We start from the raw sequence: 8,395 nt of genomic DNA on the forward strand, positions 1-8,395 counted from the left end.
ACTTTACCAGCAGATCTGTATGAGACACAAACTGAGGCTACAGTTAGCAGTGTGCTGATGCTTAGTGGTATTTCTTAATCTTTTCTGTGAAACTAATGTGCATTTAATAAACATGCGTACATTATTAGCGTTATATTTTTAGGGGAAAATGCGAGACTGCTGCAGTCTGCTACCGGCTGTACAACACGTCCACGGAGGAAAATAGTTATAGTAAAAGATCGATTTTTTAATTAATGAATCGATTTTGTGCCATTTAAAGGAAAATCGATTCAAATCGATTAAATCGATTTTTTCAACCCAGCTCTACGTCATACTGGTTTCTAGGAGTGGGAATCACCAAGGGCCCCCTGATATGATATTATCAGGATACTCAGCTCATGTTCCAACATTATTGTCACTACAGATGTTTTGCAACATGCTGAGTATTGCAGTAACATACATTGTGATTTATGTTGCAATTTATGACCTTTTGGCAGCAGTAAAATATCAATACTTGGAGTTCATCTATCAGTACAATAATGCCACACAAAATATCACAATACTATATGTATTAATTATTTTCCTCCATCCCTTCCAGTTTCTACCCATAATTTTGATGAGCACTTAAAGCAGTATAAAATGTAAACATGAAGTTATCAGAGATACAGAGAACACAGTGGTGCTGTATAAAGCAGTGTTTGAATAAATAACAATTACGGTGAGTTTGCTAAGAACAGTACCTTCAGGTATTGCATAATATAAACCAGAAAACAAATATGCAGAAGTGATTCTCTTAAAAACTGCATGCAGTTGAAATGTGGAAATGCTGAACAACTTCCCAGTTAAATTTTTTGATGCCTCATCTGTCACATGTTACATTTTAATGCAGGACTAAAACAATTTTCATCTGACCATCATCACTCAACTCTCACTGCAGATTTTAGCAAGTAACCCAGACCATTTACAGCTACACACATTATATGTGATGTATATGCTGTGCATTGTTGAAGCAATTTAAGAAGATATACTGTATTTTACATTCGGTTGTTTAGAATAAACTCTTAAAAAACAAACAGATATAAAAAACAAAAACAAAAAACCCAGAGGAGAAGTGCTTTCACTAGTTTGTGGTTTCTCAAGATATTATTTCTTTGGGGGGAAAAAAATCACATGTTTACATCACTTCCCTGTTTTAAAACACTCACATTACTTTGACCATAGAGAGGATAAAAACAACAAGAAGCAAATTAAAACATTTTTCATAATTCAGTTTTAAAGGTGCAAATTTCTAATTAGATATATGATATACATACTGTAATGTAATGACATAAGTGTACATGAGCATGTACTTGTGTGTTCCTTTTTTAACAAAGAGAGAAGAGAGTTGGTCAGATAGTTCTATAGAGTAAATCCAAATATTTACAAGTTTCAAAAGTTAATGTCAACTCGAAAAGTAAAGGTTTTGTCAAATTTGTTGAAACTTTTAAAGAAAATCCTGAATAGTTTATCTTGATTTGCTTTGACTTGTACGTATGTACACTAATTCTGTTTTATTTATTTTGTTGTACATTGGTTGCTGCCTGCTCTGATTTGTCATTGTTATTTTTCTTTGTCCCTTATACCCCGGGGAGGGGTCAAAAGGAAAAATAAATGAAAAAAAAAAGTCTAAGGAGAGGAGAAATGTTGCTCATCAGGGAGGGCTCAAGAGGGAAGAAATAAAGTGCAGAGGAACCAGTTCAGAGCAGAAAAACTCTGACCAGTGTGGAGAGAAGACTGCAGGAGAGAGACACAGGAAGAGGTAAAACATATAACATTCCTATTTATGTTTAAGATTTATTTTTGAGCTGTTAATGAAAGTTGTCCAGGTGATTAATTCTTTCCTGAATAATATAATAAACATCTTTGATTTGTGGTTTGCTCACATGAGCACATAGCTGACATAAGCCAACACCTACACCTACTACATCTACTTTATTTTACTGTTTCATGTTTGCTGTCAGCTGTAAGTAGTGTTATGTTACTGCTCATGAAAACTGAACATTTCCTTATTTTGCTGCTTCACAGTAAAAGCTTTTAATTAACAAAATATCAGGGGACTTTTATTGGGAAGTATTTAAAATGTTGGGTTAAAAACAACCCAATTTGGGTAGTTTCCCAACCCAGCGCTGGTTAAATATTGGACAGAACACACGCTGGGTTAATTTAACCCAACAAATTGGGTTGGCTCCCTTAATACAACAATTGGGTTGTTTATACAATTGGGTTGACTACACTGCTGGGTTCTTTAAACCCAGCAAGTTGGGTTGCTAATATATAATAATAATAATAATTATCACTTATTAATATTACAATTATAATTATTATTTATTATTATTATTATTTTCTTGATTAAATATATTCTCACACCAATAATGTAACAATAAATATTTATTAATTTTTTTTTTACAATTTACAGAACACATAAAAATATAAAAACTCAACACAAAATTTCCATAAAATTCCCCATAACCTTTCTCCTCTTTCTAACAGCTCCAAAACATTAGCTTACCATTTTACTAACAAAATGTATTGAAGAATGACCTTTGGAGTTTAACACTTGGCAACCTTTATGTATGAACAAATGAGAGCAACAGTCTCTCCTGAACAAACCTGAACAAAATAAATAATATTTTCAGAACGGGGGGAAAAACACATAGCTATGAGAAAGAGTGATACAAAGAACAAGAGGGAGAGGAGAGAGAAAGGAAGAGATGGGGGGGGGGGGGGGGGATCCAGGCCAGTCTACTTGCAAGAAAGTAATTGGGTTTTCAGGAAGTTCACTGCTGGGGAAACAGTTCCCTCGAGTTCAAAAACCACGTTCTGGAAAAATTGCCAAGTAGGCGTACAATCATTCGGATAGTGTAAGTCAAACACATAAAAACTTTTGAAACACGTATCCACAGCTGCGAGAGCCGTCTCGGTTTCAATAGCCTTGCCTGAGATAACAGCAAAGGCTTGAGAGCACAGCATCCCATCTACAAGCAGCAGCACAAACGGGTACGACCTGGATGATTCTGCTTGCTCCAAATACTCCACCATGTTAGTTCCGACCTATGATGAGAAATAAAAGAAAAAAGGTAAGTATTTCTACCGGTGCAGAGCAATTGTCATCAGCTCTATACTGAAGCTCTTTCAACCCCCTCCCACCCCCATCAGCTGATTTAGTAGAGCTCTATAGGGAGAAGTGTGACACCCCTAAATTCAATGGCGTGTTCTTTAACAATTTATTCTGGGGGCGTGGCCAGTCTTCTTATGTGTGGTCTGTGGTTTATACATCCCACGTCGCTATGGCGTAACAACTTACACCGAGTTACAACTTATAAGAATAGTGCTTCATGAAATGAGTAACACTGCCAAACGTTACGCTGTCACTCATTCCACGAATACAATCTTTTCAAGTTGCCCCTCGTTGTAAAAAGAAGAATCCGGCTTTCCAACTGTGTAAAAGAACAACTGGAGTCATTTCACAATGAATTTATATTTTAATTTCTGTTCAAAGGTAAATTACTTACAGGCTTAACATCAATGAAGGCTCTCTTGGATTCCTCAATACTGGCCCGGACCAATTTTCTGCCCTGTTTATAAACAGGCAGGGGGAGCATGACAGGCAGCAGCATCAGGGCTACTTCTCCCCTGGCATCTGTAGGAGGACAATTATGGGTGTCAATATAGACTCGAATAGCCGTATAATACAATAAAATAAAGGGGACAAAGCCTTCACCATCGCCAGCCATTACTGTCCATAAATCTGACTCCCCTCATGTAAAAGTCAACTCAAATCCCATCGAGATAACCTGCATCTGACAATCCTCCTCTGCCATCACCCTCTCTCTTCTTCTTTCCTTTTGCAGTTTGCTTACTTGACTTTCTTGTTTGAGTGTTTGTTTTGTTAGTTAAGTTCTTATGTGAAGTGTCTTTGAGTACCCAGAAAATCATGATATAAAATCAAACATTCACTAAGTTTGTTATAAAATAACTATTTTACCCTGAGTGATCTGTTCCTCTGGCACTGAGAGTTTCCTTTCGTGTTTCGCCAGACGAATGATCTTATCAGCGTAAAGAGGAACCCACGTCTCGAAAAGTTTAGGTGCAGCCTCTCCGTAGAGGATCGAAAAATCTTGTGCAATCTAAAAGATGGAGACAAATTGAGAAACAAGGTCATTTAGACAATATGACAATACACACACATATTAAAAAGTACATTTTCCTGACCAAAAAGTGATGAAATTTTAAATACAGGACAAATAAGATATTGACATAATTTGGGCAAGTTGACAAGACCTATGATGGCTGAGCTCCAATACTTGAAAAGATGCTAGGTTAATAAAAGGAAGGCTAGGATGCATGGCCAAGATTTAGCCTGTAGGAATTCAAACTCACGAGTAGTGACAATGCATAAGATAATGTACACAAGAATTATATGCACTAACTCCACTACTTCGGAAAAGAAGTGGGCTTTATACAGCATGTCCTGTGTATACTTTTGGATTAAGCAATGAATGGCAGTTTCCATTCTCACAAAATGGCTTAACGCGTCTCCTCCTGGAAGAGAGCCTGGTTTCCATTTACCAAACTGAATTGACTTGCAGTGACGTGACCCATAGACTTACAACAGTAGTTCAGTTTCTGCACGTTTCTGCATGTTTCTGCTCTAGCAAACAGGCGCCAGGCTACTATACATATATTTGAGTTTTAACATACCATGCCTGGAGTAGTAAGACAGGGGAACTCAGCCAGGACTTCGGGAATGGATTTTGAGTGGTTGGCCCGTATCCATCCTGCCCTGTACTGGCAGGTGTCACACATATATGCCTCCACCTGGGCGAGGGGCTGTGAGTTATTCTTTAACCATTCTGAACACTGCACAGCTCGCTCTTCGGATATGGTGGCTGCTGTAAAATACAAAAGATCACACTGTTGTCAAATATAAATATTACATCAGACCATGCGACCTCGGTGATGTCTCAATGTGCTATACACTATTTTCTTATGTCACTGATAAGACAGGGTTCCATAGGTTTGAAGTGATGCATACGTGTGCCAACATTGATGCAACAATTGAGGCAGTTTCACAGAAAAACACAATTAATGGAATCACAGCTCTAAAGCCAGAGCAGAATTCTGCACAGAGACTTAAGATGCAGCATTACAGGCCGCGTAACAAATGTGACGCCATAGAGAATACTTTGGTTTAGAGTGGTATTCGTAATCCGACAGACAGCTCTGCAACAGAGGCAAATCAGGGACTGACATTGCATTACCTGGTATGACTGTCCTGCTTGGCACAGTCTCTCGTTCCCGCTGTGGCCTGAGCCCGCCCGAGCTCCTCAACCGCTTCCTGATATTACGGAGTCTTTCTTCTAGGAACCCGGTTGCTGGGTGGTGGGATCGGCCCTGGGCATACCATGTATCCTGCAAGATATAAAAATAATACCCATATAAGCCCATGAGCCTAAAATGTCTACTTGACCCTGTGCATATACATTCAATTTTCACAAAAATTCAATCTTTTTTAGATAGTATTTAGTTTTACTTCACAAAAAGTACTCACAAAACCACTGCCACTGCCATCCTTTAAGCAGGGGAATGCATTAATCAAAGCGGAAGCCAGGGCAATTTTGATCACTGCAGAAGGTCTGAAAATGGCCAACACGTACAGATACAATCATTAGACGATAAAACAGTCGTCACACTGTAAAAACATTCTAAATGAATGAATTGCTTTATTTGTCACTTATACAGATGTACAAGCGAAATTCCGTTTACAGTCACGTAAACAAGACAAGTAACCGTATTTGAGAATATTGTGGTCTTTGGCCAGGAGCCCATCTCCTGTGTATGTTGCGTCAGACAGCTTGATGTACAAGTACAATCTTGGACATAGGTCTAACGCCGGTATGTCACAGGGACTTACCCCTCATCCTACCCTTGATACTGAAAGCAGAGCAGGTAGATATCGGTTACCATTTTGAACAGTGTTTGGTATGACTTTGTCGGGGATCGAACTCATGACCTTTCAAAGTCAGGGCGGACACTAAAAAAAAATCCTCCTGTAAATTTTTACTCACGTTTCTCCACATTTTCCATAAGGTGAGACACCAAAATCCGCACCATGGCACGTCTCTCCTTTATTGTGATCAGTTTGTCTGTGTCCAGGCTCTCAACTATAGACCTGCCCTCAGACACAGCAGAAAGAGCAGCGCGGATATCCTGAATGAATAGAGACAAAAAGGCAAATAAACTACATGCATTGCTGTTGTCCAGCTCCAGCGCTTCCTGGAGGAAGCTCACACAAAAGTCATTTATCAGCTGGTCAGTCCGACAGACCTATCAGAGTCTGTCGGACCGGCCATCCTCCAGAGAGCACCAAGCTGCGGGGGGGCACGGCCAGTCCAACAGACTCTGGGTTTGCAGGTGCCATCATCTCTGGGTTTGCAGGTGCCATCATCTCTGGGTTTGCGTTTGCAACTGTGGCAGCTGGCAAATCAGGTCTTGGGAGTGTGGCTGGTGGGCACACAGTGTGCCCAACCTGTGCAGGGCAATTCTTTACAGCTTTAAACTGAGTTTAAGAGTTGAACAAGCTTTAAAACTTAAACTCTAATGCAACCCCCCACCCCTAGTCAAATCTGGTCTTGGGAGTGTGTCAGGTGGGCACACAGTGTGTGCAATGTCTGCAGCCCCCCACCCCTAGTCTCCACTGAAACTCTTCACCCCCCCTACCCTAGCTCTAATGAATTTTTTTCACACTACTTCAACACCAGCTTGTACTATTCTAAAACTCTAATGCACCCCCTCTCCATGCACCTGCTCTCTAGTATAGAAAGTGCCGTTCAAAACCTTTTGTTTCCCACTTCTGTATAACAAACTTAGTTGTTGGTGTGTTTGTCATTTGACCCAGAACTATGATGGATTTTATAAGCCCAAACTGGGGTTCACCATCTGGGTCGTAGGAGAGGAATACCGTCATGCCTGGTCTGTATTTAGTGCCCTTGAAGGTCACCCAGGCTGGCATCAGAACCTCACTGAAAACAGGAAAATCTGTTAGATCCTTTTGGATTTCTTTAAAACCGTCTATGGTGGACAGAAAGGTGCTGGGCCCTGGGCCAACCTCCGTAGTGTGACTCAACACGGAGCCAGATCGAAAGTTATAACATAGCTGCATCTGATGCCGATACGCCATTGTCTTGCAAATATTGCGGAAATTGCATGTGATGTGACTGACACGTTTGAAGAAGTTGTGTTTTGCTTCAAAGCGCATTGACCAAAAGTGCATCAAGGGTCCCAGTTTTCTGATTGCTCATGGATAGTGAACCATGAAGTGGTGCTTTGGACGCAAATGTAAATGAGGAAAAAGTTCAAGGAAGAGGGAGTGATGCTCCTCAATGATCTTGGTCAAATACAGTGTTCCAGCGACAGTAATAGAGGGAGAGAAGATGAACTCCATGCACAGTAGCAAGAGCAGAAGGAGTTCCCACTCCTCGTTTCCCTCGGGGATCAGGTCACCAATCATGATGGGCAGTAGCCTAATAAGGCACCACATCTGAGCTGCTGACTGTCGCATGGCCCCTTCAGGGTTTCTCAGATCATTTTTGGTAATCACAGAGGGCTTGTTAGCCTTGTCACAAAAGCCGTAATCGAAGCTTGTGAGTCTGTAGTTGATTTGGTCAAGTGTGACATGTTTTTGCTCAATCAGAGTATTCAAGATGAGCTTGACCTCATAGGGCCCTACTCCTTCTAAAATGTAATGCATTATGTCTGGTGCCACATTGTCAGTGACATGATAAAAAGAGAGGTTGTTTAGCTCGCTGTCTCTCTTCAACCCTGTGTCTGAAAGGCTTGCGAGTTCTAGATCTGCCTGATGGGTGTGTATATTACGCAGTTGTGCTGGATCTTCCAATGTCTGCTGCGCCGAGACATGTTTATGCACTCTGCACCACCGGCACATATGGTTAGCAGTGAAACCTTCAGAATAACCGAGGATGGCATTCAAGCCCAAGTTGTCCCCGACTACTTGGACAAGAGAGAACTTGAAACAACACCTTGAAAAGTAGAGGTGTCAACGGGGATGCCTTCTTTCTCTAGAAATTGCAGCTCTGCAACAATGGGGCGCAGGACAACATCAAGACCATATGTTTTTGCATCATCTGATTTGTATACTGTACACAGGAAGTGCGACCGTAAACTGGAGAGCAGATCTGGTGGCAGGCTCTTGATCTGAAACTAAATGAAGCCTAGCTTGTGTGTTCCAGTCTTTGATCCTAGAGGGTTGACTGTTTCACAGTCATCATTGTAAAAAAGAAGTGGAATGGAAGTCTCTTTCAGGAAGAGTGGGTGTGTTTTGCAAAACTCCCCATCAAAGACATCCTGAAGGACTCCA

The 8,395-nt window shown here is 40.7% G+C and overlaps 1 long non-coding RNA gene across 1 annotated transcript; it reads right to left on the minus strand.

Annotated features, from left to right (window-relative positions):
* Positions 1-2,755: 2,755 nt before the first annotated feature.
* On the minus strand, positions 2,756-4,204 carry LOC126400475 (uncharacterized). Its single transcript, XR_007570980.1, has 3 exons — positions 4,004-4,204; positions 3,531-3,658; positions 2,756-3,069 (listed from the first exon to the last, which is right to left on the minus strand). It is a non-coding gene; the product is annotated as an uncharacterized LOC126400475 (long non-coding RNA).
* Positions 4,205-8,395: the final 4,191 nt, after the last annotated feature.

Source organism: Epinephelus moara, chromosome 2 (genome assembly GCF_006386435.1).
Source record: "Epinephelus moara isolate mb chromosome 2, YSFRI_EMoa_1.0, whole genome shotgun sequence".
In the NCBI taxonomy this organism is placed as follows: domain Eukaryota; kingdom Metazoa; phylum Chordata; class Actinopteri; order Perciformes; family Serranidae; genus Epinephelus; species Epinephelus moara.